The 14102-nt window shown below is 44.9% G+C and overlaps 1 pseudogene across 1 annotated transcript in view; it reads right to left on the bottom strand.

Moving 5' to 3' along the window:
• The window catches only part of LOC309870284 (cationic amino acid transporter 3 pseudogene), a 30417-nt pseudogene extending 17342 nt beyond the window's left edge, over positions 1–13075 (bottom strand). The window contains exon 1 of the transcript in view: positions 11285–13075. The product of the transcript in view is annotated as a cationic amino acid transporter 3 pseudogene (transcript). The remainder of the gene's footprint in view (positions 1–11284) is intronic.
• Between the last annotated feature and the right edge of the window lie 1027 nt (positions 13076–14102).

Below are 14102 nucleotides of genomic sequence, written 5' to 3'. Positions count from 1 at the left end.
TCCTCTCCTGGCCTGTCGCACCCCCAATCCCATAGCTCAGTCTGGTACCTGCAGGAAATTTGCACAAATAAAAGACATCTGCCATGATGTGTCTTCAAGCTCCCATGGGACAAGACACACATACACACACACACACACAGGTTCACACACACACAGGCTCACACTAATACATACACAATACGCATAACCTCAAATTACACACATAAACACACCCACACATCACAAACATTCTCACGTGTATGCAACACAAAGACACATACTCACAAACTCATTAACACCAGCACACCACTCCACCCGCACCCCCAGGCCTGCAGCTGAGGCAGACACATAGAAGAGTAAGACCTTCTGCCAGTGTGTGCGGAGAAGAGCAAGAACTCAGGAGCGAGGACCTGAGTTCAACTCCTTTCTTTGCCTCTTCAGATGCTGTGTTACCTTGGGCTCTTGACATAACATCTCTGAGCCTCAGTTTTATCTCCTGTACGTAGGACTAACAAAATTTACCTAAGGTGTGAGATTAAGACAGGTGTAACTTCCATCATCAACGTGGCCACCGATGGAAAGTCACCCCACTCCATTCCCCACTTCTGTGTTGAGCATCTCCCTAACACCCTTCCAGTCCTGCTGTCCCTGAAACAGAAACCCCATCTCCATGAGGCTCAGACCACCAGGTGCCCATACTTGGGTTAACTTGATATATGACTAGGCCAGCTCCATCTGACTCCCCTGCCTCTGTCCTGCCCATACCACTCCTGCTCCCTTAGTGCCTCTTGCCAGGTAGCCTTTTCCCTAATGACCTTTAATGCAGCTGGCCATGGAGAAAAAGTTTGGGATGGAGCACTCAGCCCTGGCATCAGAAGGATATGAAGGGTTAATCAGCCCCAAGGAGGGTTAATCAGTCCCAAGGAGCTGTCCTGCAGAAAGTCATCCCTAATGTCCCTGAATTACACCAATTCCGAGACATTCTTTAGGAACAGACAGTGTGGGACACAGTTATAGGACAAGATCTGCTGTGCTAAGCAGTCAAGGAAGAGATTCTGTGGCCCATGAATACTAAAAGCCCCTTTGGAAAACAAACAAACAAACAAACCAAAAACCCACTAGATTCTGTTATCAGACTGGGAAACAGCTCAGTGGCTCCCACCCAGATGGGCACCCACTGCAGGTGCTTTGTACCAAGTGGAGCTGGGATCTCACCCTTACCCCTGCTGTTCAACTGGCCTCCTCAGCTCCCAGGAGAGTCAGGCCTCAGTGTGAGCAGGAAGGGGCTCTGGAAGTGTTACTATTAACTTCCTGGGACCCTCCAAGGATCCACAACACCTTTGGTTTCCCTGACACAGCCTTTACTACGTACATCTGTTCAGACTCTGACAGCTTCTGAAGAGCTCTCGTCCTCCAGTAATCCATCCTGACCCTCTCTGAATTTCCATCTGCCATTGCCCATCCTGATACCTCCACCTCCCCTCACTGTCCACCCCCTTCCCTCCGACCCCTCACCTTCCCACCTCCCACTCAGTCCCCTCCCACCTGAACAAACATCCCCCCAATCCAGCCTGCCTCCCTCCCCTCCTGACACACCTCCACAGACAACTAACTGCACCTTCAGTGGGCTCCAACTTCCCATTACCTCCCTCTCTCCAGCCTGCTGCACCCCACCATTTTGTTTCATTTCAAGTCATTTCTACATCTGCTTTCACACCTCTCCCATCCTTCAGAATCTAGGAATTAGAGCAGGGGTCAGAGCCCAGTAAAGGGAAGGACATTTCTCCCTTCTCTCCCGTCCTGCCCTCTGCCTGCCATCGCCCAACTCTTCTTGAGAACTGAACTGGTCAGATGTTAGCAAGAGTTGAAGAGACATCTCCCATCTGCAGAGGGACTCGGGTACACAGAGGAACAGGATGGGCTGTGGCACTTCTGTCAACCTGAGGGAAGCAGCAACCAACACGGTGAGCCCTACTCCCTTCTAAGTAGCCTCAGGGGTGGCAAGGGCCCTCCACAGCTTGGCTCTGCCCAGGTCACAAGGGACTCTTGGCAGCCCTGGGACCTTGGGAGGGCCTGATGACCTGGTCACCCCAAAACCACTCCTTCTCAGTAGACGACAGAGGCAAACAGTGACTGTTCTCCAACGGGTCATCCCACCATCTCTGCCTCCACGTCAGCTGAAGTGCAGAAGAGAAAGGACCCTGTGCAGCCTCTGGGTCTTTTCTCCCAGCAGAGCAGGGACAGCTGAGAGCCCAGCAGAGGGCATGTGGTTAGCAATGACCCTGTGTGTGCAGGAGGGGACTCAGGCCTCCGCGTGCAAGCCAAAGATTCCCCCCAGAGTCTAAGTCATTTTCTGCTTGTTTGCTCTACATGGTGTCCCTCCGCCCACCACATCTTGCTGAACCCCAACATTGATGGGGATCAGTTCTCCGTCTTTGAGTCCCTTTCATGCTGTCCCTCCCTGAATCAGAGCCAGGATTTCTGCCTCAGAAAACAAGCAGTGCCATCTGCTCCCAGGAAGTTCTTCCTCTCCCCACGCTTTGATCACTCTTGCTGCTGTAAGTAATCCTACTGTCCACGGAAACTGTGGGGCTCTCTCCCAACCTTCCCCTTCTCCCCACTTCTTCAGCTTCTCTGTGCTTTGTCCCAAATATCTAGGTGCCAGATCCTAGGTTTCCAGAAGGGTCTTCTGGACATGGAGCTCAAAGGAAGGGCTGCTGAGCATCTGTGTGGGCTGCAAGGAGAAGGTATCAGTTCCTGGGGTGAGAATGGCCAGAGAACACTTTGGAGCTCTGTGCACACAGCAGCATTATAATTAATGTGAAATGGTTCATTGAGAAGCTGGGTTTAGCGAGGTTAGAACAGGTACAGGGGACAGGTGTAAGAGCTCCAGGTACCAGTCTCATTCCCCATACACACTCCTCAACCATTCCAAATGGGCTCCTTGCTTTGCAAGAGATAGACTCTAATACTCCCAACATGTGCAGGAGGAGGTGGCAGGAAGGTCGTCCAAGGAAGACTCTGGTAATGAAAGAGCTAGCTGAGGCTGCTGGGATACCACAGGGACTGTCTGCTCCTCAACAGCACAGGGGGTCTTCAGCCTTGCAGCAGGGATCCAGAAATGACTGGTCTGTAATTCAGGGGATACCTTCCTCTTTCCAAAAGCACAAAAACACTTACCAACTCCTACAAGGAATAGAGAGCCCAGAACCCACTGAGACCGAGATGGGAGGGGAGAGAGAGTCTGTGTGACAGCAATTAGCCTCTTTCTTTCTGAACTCTGTCCTCATCTCTTCCCCAGAACCTCAGATCCGGGGGCATTAGTTCAGAGATCTCTGCCTTGATCTGTCTCCACATTTGTAGCAAGAACAAAGCTCTTAACCCTTGTTTTACTTACAGAATCCTAGGCCCGAGAAGGAAGGACAGGGTCTATCCTGAGCAAAGAAAGGGCCCTGACTTGCCTTCTCTCAAGGCAGGGGAGAGGTTGGAAGTTGGACCCAAGAAGGAACCAAACCGAAGCTTGGGTTGACAAACACAGACCCTGGTGGAAAGGCTTTGATTCTCCTCCTGTTATTGATTTTATTGTTATGGTTCTTCGGATTAGAAATTAACTCATAATCACAGTCGGGTAAATATGTGATAGTGACCAGAAAGGCCATCCCTAGCCTCCCTATCTAAAGGAAATTCCCTGTTATTCTTTATCACAAACTTATTTATTCCCTTGTGGATTCCTCACACTCTGGAATTATGGAACATTAGTTTTCTTGCTTCTTGTCTATTTTCCTCCAAGAAAGTCTTTAAATTTGAAAGAGACAAAGAATGAAGAATGAATAAATATATTATATGGGAATAAATTTACTGGTGGGATCAACATTTCCTAATAAGATGGTCCATACCTGAAAGCATCATGTGCAGTTCTACAATCTCAGTGATTATCCTTCATCAGTCTTCACAATACCTCTCCTGCCACAGCTCCTCATGGGCTCTTTCCCTCTATTTAATACAACACATGAAAGTTATTTAGCACTTCTTTAGCTCTGTATTAAAGACAGTGGAGAGAATATAAAAATAAACAGGGCACAGTCTCCCCAAACCAGAAGCTTACAGGTGAGTGAGGGAGAAAGAGAAGACACAGGGTAACTATAGCTGAACGTGGTGCAGACAGACAGCTATGGTGAGAGTGACACAAAGGAGTAGATGAGATCAAAGGAAATATATTTTTTCAGAGGCAGATAACCCAGGAAGGCGTACGCAGGGGTAACATTTATAGTGCCCCTTGATGATTGTATAGGATTTCAGTTGTCAGAGATTGCGAAGACAGAATTCCAAGGAAAGGCACTGCTACTGGGAAGGATTTCTTGACTTTGGGCATCGTGTGATATCAAACTTCTGTTCATCATGACAGAGTAAAATGCGAGAACCAGGGAAATTTAAGAGAAAACTGCAGAATCTGGAGGCTTTGTAGACAGAAGACAGGTGCCAGGACCTGGGTCCCAGCTCAGAGTCCATTTCTCCCCACTTCTCTTGCACCTGGTCTTTGGAAGGGACAATGGCTCCAATGGGAGTGGGTACCCATTATGTCTTCGTCTGTATGTCTCTCATCTCTGCTCTCCCTCCGTTGAGTTATTTAATAATAATGAAAGCATTTCTTAATCTCATCACCCCGAGGAGAACAAAGGTCCAAAAAACATATACTACACAAATTGAATTAGGTGATTTGCATACCTGGAGAAGAGGAGAAACCCCTCCTCATTCCATCTCCATAGTCAATTTTCCTTCATCATCTGACATTCTACATCAATAAATATCTGTATTTCCTCCTTCTCTGGACAGAGACGCTGTTAAATGTCGCATGTAAACTAAAGGTTGTCATAAATCCCTCACAAAATAGCCTCCCAAGAACTGGCAGTGGCAAGTAGAGGAGGGGCTTCCTGGGCTGTGTCTGCTCTCAAACCACCTGTAGGTCCTGTGTCCTGCTTCCAGGACCTTTGCTTCAGGTTTTCTAAAGAGGGAAACCTCTATGCCATCAAGTTTCAGTGATCAGCAGTCCCTCACTGAGCTGATACTCCGTGCAGAGTATAGCTCAGGGGTTACAGGTATTAGACTCTGCTCAAACTTGGTACAAATCCAAGCTTTACTACTCACTTTGCACAAATGACTAAACCTCTCTTTGCCTTAGTTTCAACATTTCTAAAATGAGCACAACGACACTCACCTCATTCAACTTTGTATCTAATAGGTATCAACTTTGTATCTAATATGTAAAGTGCTTGGAGTACTCACAAATGGTAGCTATACAATCATCATCATCACTGTGGGGTTGTGGACATGGAAGGAAGTAATGCTTGAGAGAGATGTTCCTTTCCCTTAGGAGGTTTTGAAATCTCCTATGACACAAGATGAGTACATGGAGAGAGGAGTAAACCTAAAACTCTATTTGAGCCCTAATGTCTAATATATTCTCCTAAATCCAAGGAGAGTTATGAGAACTGATAGCGGATTTCAGTGCTCTAATAAGATTGTGGGTTTGTTTTTTTTTTTTTCCTGTCATTCATCATCCCCATGCCTCACCACCTACTTACACCACACATCCACCCATCCCCTCATTTAGGAAGTCAACTGGAGAATTCATGGGATAACAATGATTTTGAGAATTCATTTTCTATATTTCCCTGTTTCTGGGCAGGAGCCCATCTGAAGCATTCCACACTCAAGTGAGACAGCCATGCACACGGCCACAGAGCCTAGCCCTCCTATCTCACCCATCACCCTCTGATCTCAAAAAAATGATTTCTTAGGTTCAATCCCACCTATTTTCCTTTAATATTGGCTTCTATTTCTCACCCATTCTTATAAAGGATGAGTACAAGATCCCTTGAAAGGCTAAGAAAATTCTCCAATGGGAGCACCTGAGTGGCTCAGTCAGTTGGGCATCTACCTTTGGCTTGGGTCATGGCCACAAAGTCCTGGATAGAAGACCCTTATCGGGCTCAATGCTTTGCAGGGGGTCTGCTGCTCCCTCTCTCTCTGACTGCCCTCCCTACTTGGTCATTTTCATTCTCTGTCTCTCTCAAAAAACTTTTTAAAAAAGTAAATTCTCCAATACCCACCTTGTCCATCGTTCCACTGCCCATCAGCACAGTTGTATGGGATTAAAGGTCTCATATACTCTGTTATTAACCAATTGAAAATTATCAATGATCCCTTAAAAGGCATAATTTGGTCCTTATTAGAGTATAGCCTCTTATGTAGACATCTTGTCTCTCCTGAAAGCATTTGAAAGATGAAAGTTGCCTAATTTCCAGGACAGATAATTAAGATTTCCTATTTCATCCCCCAGCCTCCACAGCCTCCTCAATTAGTATCATCAGGTCATCACTCATTTGATTAAGAGACAGTATAATCCTGAGTCAGGGCATGACCAATATGATTGCCCTGGGCTCTTGCAGGCCAACATATGAAGGTGGGGAAGTAGAATTGGCAGGAGTCACCACCCACCCGACGTTTGCTTCAGAGGAGGCCTGAGGACCAGACAGACTTGAGTGAGGTCACTGAAGGCTTTTTCCCACTGTGGGCAGAGTGCTAAACCATGCCATCATGACTGCTTTGGGAGTCCTGGAGACAGGCGAACAGTCAGACCCCACACTTCTCCCTCTTCCCAAATTCAATTCCCTAACCAAGGCCCCACTTCTTGTGTTCCCAGTACCAGTTTTCACACCTTCCATAGTGCCCATCTGAGGCCAGACACCTGTCATCCCACATCTAATTCCAGTGTTTCTCAAACCTGAATGACCACACAGATCACCTGGAAGCCTACTAAAAATGCAGATTCTGATTCAGTAGGTCTGGGTTGGGGTCCAAGAATCTGAATTTCTACAAGCTCCCAAGTGACACCCATGCTACAAGAGCAAGGATCTAGATGATGTAGCAGTTGCTACAACTGTTTCCCAGGAAGAGTCTATCTGTCCACATCTTTCTGTCTGTCTATCCTCCAGATGGCTGTGAGAATCATGTCTCGTTCCTTCCTGATTCAGGAATCTCACGCCATGGCACAATACACAACATTGTATTGTACACAGGAATACCCAATACATTCTTTCATGACTCTTAAAGGTCCGTATGACTAGAATTACTCTCCCATTTCTTTTCCAACTCACCCGTCTGTCTTTTATTTACCGAATTATTCCATAGACAACATTCTCCAGGAAGTGTTTCTTGACCTATACGTCTTTCTCAGCTTCAACTCATACCTTCCCTTCCAGAATAATGATGCCTCAATCCTGATCCAGTTATTAATCCTTCTATTTCAGCCCATTTTTCTCCCCATGTACAGTATCAATTCTCTCTGCCCAAGAATTGCAGGTGCTTTCAGAAGGTATTTGTTCCAGTCCCTCAAAGAAACATCTACTGGAGTAGGTAAATATATGGGTAATCTTGCCTCTGGCAGGCTTCCCCTGGAGTCACCTACTTCCTGGTGGGAACATGAGAAATTCAGCAAGTAAGGAAGTACCTTCTCTCCCTCCCTCACAGGGAAGACCCCATGCATTAATGCAATAGAAAAACACTGTCCCTCCTATATCAAAGCAGAAAACTGACTGCATCAAGAAGGACGCCTGTTGAGCCCAACTGGAGCCAGCCTCATATTCAGGGATTTCCTGGTATCAGGTAGAACCGGTTGGTGCTTCTATCAGTTTCACTACTTCTAGCCCCTCCTCACATCCCATGGGAAGAGTTGAAGCTGGACCAGGGGAGGTCATGTCATGCATTCTCCTGACCCAGGGCTGTATTTTCCCTGTTGCTCTTTGGATGAACAACACTGTTCTTACTGTTGGATTTAGAGGAAATAAGAACTTACTCCTTGTCCTAAGAAAGACTCCACTGTGAAGGAACAGACAACACAGTTACTATAACTCAGGCATATCCACACAACGGCAAAATACAGGTGCCTGGGCACAGTTCTAGATGCGGGGTACAGACAGCTCTGAATGGAAAGACATTCTGCTTGCCAAGGAAGTCTCCCAGAAGATAGTTGAAAGGAGTAGCACATGCTGGCCTGAAGGAAGGTGAATTTTCTGTACCAATGAAATGCGTTAGTCTCAATTCACTTGAACATGAATTTATTAAATGTTCATTAGGTGCCTGACCCCTGCTGGATGCTCTGGGAGTGAAAACAGGATACACTACTTACCCAAGATCTATAATCAGGAGCAAAAAAAAAAAAAAGAAAGAAAGAAAGAGAAAAGAAAAGAATCACATATCTGTGGTATGCTATTTTTTTAATTTTCAGATTTATTGGTGTATAGTTGACATATAAAATTGTGACATATTTACAGTATACACAGTATTAATTTGATATACATATAATTGTGAAATGATACATTATGATTTGCCCAATGGGAAAGCATTATCAATGGAATTTTAATCTCCATGTTTCGTTAAACGAAGGTGAGTGTACAAAGGGCACCTCTGTTTCCCTCACTTCAACTTTACACCTGAAGAGCCTTTATCTGGAGCTCTGGTGTTCAACAGGTGGTCCCTGGACATGTGGCTTTCAGCTGTGCACTTTCTGAACAGGTGGGCCAAAGCAGACAACAGTAGAGAAACTTTAATGTCCAAGAATGCAGATGTTGCTAAGAGAAGTATCAACCCAGGGATTTTCGGCATGGACAGTGAGCTCAAAGCCAAAGTGTTTTGTGTCCAGGAGAGAGCTCTGGCTCCAGTCACCTGTGCATGCTCTGTTGTCCCCTCACACAGCCAAGGCTCAAGCTACACAGCCCACTCACTGTGCTCTGAACACAACTTCATTTTCCTGTGCTTCTCCTCCTGGTGCTCTCTCTCGACCTGCAATCTCTCCCTACTGCCCAGATGTGGCAAATCCACCCCTGAAGTGAGTCAGCTCAAAAGCCATTCCTCTACAAAGTCTCCTCTGATTTCACCATCAACCCTCACATCTGTACCTGCCACAAATGATCATCCTCCACCTTGAATTGCCAAGATATTTTATTTTTATATTACTTATGGCAACACGTTCTACTTTGTGTTACAGCAATGCTTTACCTCTTGTATTAGATATAAGCTCCTTAAATGCGGAAGCCGTATTTCATCTTTTTTTTTAGTCTTTTCTTAGCTTCTTTTTCTTTTTTTTTTAATGTAAATATAATGAGCATGCAGTGTTGATGTATTACTCACAGGTGCACAATACAATGATTCAACAATTTCACACATTTTTCAGGGCTCATAAAGATTAATGTACTCTTAATTCCCTTTATTTAAATCACCCATTCCCCTACCCATCTCCCCTTTGGCAACCACGAGTTTTTTCCCATTATTTAGTGGTCTAGGGTGTTGTGTTTTTTTGTTTGGTTATTTATTTATTTTGGTATTGCGTTTCTCTCTCTTTTTTCTTTTTCATTTTGATTTTATTTTGTTTCTTTAATTCTCCATAAGACTGAACACATGGCATTTGTTTTTCCCAGACTGACATATTTAAATTAGCATGATGCCCACCCAGTTCATCCTGTTGTTACAAATGGCAAGATTCCATTCTTCTTTATGACTGAGTAATAGTCCATTGGATGTACATATAGAAGACATCTTCTTTATTTAAAAAAATATATTTTTAAAGTTTTTTTTAATTAATTTATTTGACAGGCAGAGATCACAAGTAGGCAGATGGCAGGCAGAGAGAGAGACAAGGAAGCAGGCTCCCTGCTGAGCAGAGAGCCCAATTCAGGGCTCGATCCCAGGACCCTGGGATCATGACCCAAGCTGAAGGTAGAGGCTTTAACCCACTGAGCCACCCAGGTGTTCCTAAAAAAAATATTTTACTTATTTATTTGACAGAGAGAGACCACAAGTAAGCAGAGGTGGGCAGAGAGAGAGAGGGAAGCAGTCTTCCCACTGAGCAGAGAGCCCAATGTGGAGTTCAATCCCAGGACCCTGAGATCATGACCTGGGCCAAAGGCAGAGGCTTTAACCCACTGAGCCACTCAGGTGCCCCAGAATACATCTTCTTTATCCATTCTTCTAAGGATGCACACATCTGTTCCTTCCATATCCTGGCTATTGTAAATAATGCTGCAATAAACATGGAGGTGCATATATCTTTTCAAATTCATGAAACAAAAACACTTTTGTACAGAAAAGGAAACCATCAATAACAAAAAAAGGCAACCTACTGAATAGAAGATATTTGCAAATGATATATCAATAAGGGGTTAATACTCAAAACACACAAAGAACTTCTACAAGGCGATAACAAAAAGCAAAAATCTGATTAAAAAATGGGCAGAGGACCTTAATAGATACTTTTTCAAAGAAGACATACAGATGGCCAACAGACACATGAAAAGATGTTTAGTGTTATTCATCATCAGGGAAATAGAAATGATTACTATACATTAGCTAACTGAACATAAAAAAAATTAAATATATCAAACTCTTTTAAATAAGTGCAGTCAGATGTCACTTTATACCTGCCATGAGGGCTAAGATCAAAAAGACAAGAAATGGGTGCCTGGGTGGCTCTGTGGGTTAAGCCGCTGCCTTTGGCTCAGGTCATGATCTCAGGGTCCCGCATCGGGCTCTCTGCTCAGCAGGGAGCCTGCTTCCTCCTCTCTCTCTCTCTCTCTCTGCCTGCCTCTCTGCCTACTTGTGATCTCTCTCTGTCAAATAAAAAAAAAAAATCTTAAAAAAGACAAGAAAAACAAGTGTTGCCAAAGATATGGAGAAAAAGGAATCTTCGTGCACTGTTGATAGTAATGTCAATTGATGCAGGCCTTATGGAAAACAGTGTGGAAGATCCTCAAAAAGATTAAAACAGCACTACCATATGATCCAGTAATTCTGCTACTGGATATTTTCTTAAGTAATCTCTACATTCAATGTGGGGCTCAAACTCACGGGCCTGAGAGCAAGAGTCATGGTCTACTGACTCTGCCAACAAGGCATCTCCTTCATTAGTGAATATTTAACTAAAGAAAAGAAAAACATTTTATCAAGGTTCTTCTAATACTAATTCTGTAAAAGTCAGTAAGCAGCTACAGACACAATTGAAGAGTAAAAAGTAAAAAAAAAAAGGTAGGGGGGCGGAGAGCAAAGACACATCCTTCACTGTACCATAAATATGAAGCTCTAATAGTGTTCCCACACCAATATCTCATAGAAGCCCATACTTCCATGTGCTCAGGAGTACTCCCCATTGTGTAGGGAACCAGACTACATTCAGGTGTGATGATGTCAAGCCAAATATATATTGGCACTGCTTAGTTCAAGGTCTAGAGTTTGGCTCCATAAGCAGGGTTACCCGTCTTTGCTGGATCCCGTAGGTGAAGTAGAAAACAAACCCGATCAGCATCCAGATACCAAATCTCAGCCAGGTGCCAGCTGACATCTGTGTCATAAGGCAAACATTCATAAAGATGCTCAGGAGTGGGAGGAGAGGCAGAGCAGGGACCTTAAAGTGAAGGGGAGAGGAGCTCTGAGGCTGTCTCCAGATGACCCCAGTGATCCCAGTGATGAGCACCAGGAGCAGTACAACCACTGTGATAGGCCCTGGGTCTCCAGAAAGCAGACCTGGCCAGTGGGTCAGCACCAGGCAGAGGAGAGTCATCAGCAGAACCAGCAGTGAGGAGCAAACATAGACAACCCGGCCAGAGAGTGGAGTGGGGGTGGGGCTGCCTGGAAAAAATACTCCTTGTAGAGTCAGCTTCTCTGCTGCAGGTGTGGTCTCCTCCTGCATCTGCGCTACATTTTCCCCATCCTCCTCCCGCAGCTCTTCTTCATTTTCCTCCTTCCTCCTCTCAATCTGGTACCTGACGGTAAGAACACAAAAAGCTACCAGGGAATAGGATATCAGGGTCCCAACTGACCTCAGATCCAGAAGATCAGTGAGTCCAAAGAAGAATAACATGATTGCTGTGATAATGCCAAGGATTAGAGTGGACAAGATACGACCATATGTGTTGTAAATGAACTTGGCAAGGACTGGGAAGAGGAGACCATCCTTTGCCATCATGAATATCATCCGACGTATGGGGAACGTAAAGCCCAAATAGAGGCCAACAAAAAAACTACCAAAAATTGCAAAAACTACAAGATAGTACACAGGGACCCAGCCAATATGGAGAAATGCCTCAGGCAAGGTGCTCCCAGGTTGAAGCTGGTAGTAAGGAACCATGAGTGTAAGTGATGCGGAGACACCAAAATACACAAAAAAGCAGATGAGCAGTGAAATCACAATGCCCATGGGGATGGAACGCTGGGGATTGTGGGATTCTTTGACTCTGGTAACAATAACGCTAAAACCTATGAATGCATAGAAACAAGTAGCTGATCCACGGAGAATGCCCTCAAAGCCAAAAGGCATGAATCCTCCGGAGCCCAGAGGGCCCAATCGAGAGGTGCCATTGAGTCCAGCCTGTATGTAGTCCTCTTCTGTGAGCTTCCAGTTGTGCAGGTCCCCCTTAATGAAGCCAGAGATGATGAAAAAGCTGAGAACCAAAAGCTTCACCAAAGTAAACCCTTCAAAAACTCTGAGGAAGCCAAGCCAACCCATAGACAGCAGTTCCGTGAACAAAAACAGAAAGATGACAAAAAAGTAGCCTTGATTGTCTGCAATGACTTGGGGAACATACTGTGAAATGGTCTCTTGCTGGGTCTCAGAGATCCGGTTCCTAATGAAGCTGTCAAAAGTTAAAATCCAGGCCTGGACCACAATGAATGCATCAATAGCAAAGGAGAGGATGAGGTTCCAGCCAGTGATGAAAGCCCACAGTTCACCTACAGTGATGTAGATGTAGAGATATGCCGAGCCAGGATGGGAGACCTGGGCACTAAACTCCGCATAGCACAGCCCAGCCAACAGTGATGTTAGACCTGCCACCAAAAAGCAGATCACAGTGGATGGTCCTGCTTGATTACCAGCCACCTCATTAGCCAGGAAGTACACACCAATACCCACTGTGCGGCCCACACCCAGTGCCACTAAATCCAGAGTTTTCAGTTTTATGCCAAATCTATACTCATACACTTCTTTCTCCAGCGGACGTCTGCTTACCAGCTTTTGACGAAACCTGCTAAGCACCTGACGCAGCATTCTAGCTGGAATTGAAGACGATTCTAAGGATCAGAGAGCTGTGGCAAGCCCAGGCAGCCAAGAATGCTGGATCTGGTTAAGTGAGGCTGAGTTAAGCAATTTGGGTGGGGACTGCGGGATCCTTTGCTCAGGCTTCAGAGCTGCTGCTTCATATTTCTTCTTCTTTTTTTTTTTTTTCCTTTTTAAATTTTTATTGGATTTTTAAAATCTTTATCTTATTTTATTTTTTCAGTGTTCCAAGATTCTTCTGGTACATGCTATCCTTCCAGAATGCCTATGGAAACAATAAATATTTACTGAACAATGGTGTTCAACCAATCAACTGAGAATCAAAGGTTGCATATAACTTGTTGCAGCCCAAGTATCACAGAAACTGACACCAAAAGACACCACAGAAAAACTAATCCTGCTTTCCTTCCAGTAAAAGTACCAAATACCTCCCAACATTTTGTTTTGTTTTGTTTTAATTTATTTTCCAGTGGGCTCTATGCCTAGCATGGAACCCTACATGGGGTCTGAACTCACAACTCTGAGATCAAGACCTGAGCTAGTATCAAGTGTTGGAGTCTCAACCAACTGAACCACCCAAGCATCCCAACAATTTCCTTTTTTTACACTCCACATAACATAATCCCATGTGAGTTCACAAGTCACATAGCGTCCTGTGTTAATTAGGTGGTAAGACAAAGCAGGGTATGGATGTATTGTGCAAGATTTAACATGCAGGATGTGTGCCCACTGCTTGAGCATGAGTTATGACACATTAATTCAGGGACTAGATGCCTCTTTGCAATTACAGACCCATTCTTTATATATCATCGGAGTTTAAATACAAATATTAGTTCTCTCTGTCTTAAAACTCTCAGCCCCCAAACCTGCTACCCAAGGTTAGAATCATTTTGGCCCCCTTTCCCTCATTCTACATCATCTATTAAGCCATACTGATGGCCAAGAATGTACAGTCCACCCCTTCCCTTTACCCATTTGGCCCACTAAGGCGCGTTGCACAGAGAAGAGAAGGGAGATA

This window comes from Mustela nivalis (assembly GCF_964662115.1).
Source record: "Mustela nivalis genome assembly, chromosome: 7".
Lineage (NCBI taxonomy): Eukaryota > Metazoa > Chordata > Mammalia > Carnivora > Mustelidae > Mustela > Mustela nivalis.
Note: the sequence above shows the minus strand (reverse complement) of the source record. Positions and strands in the feature narration are given on the sequence as shown.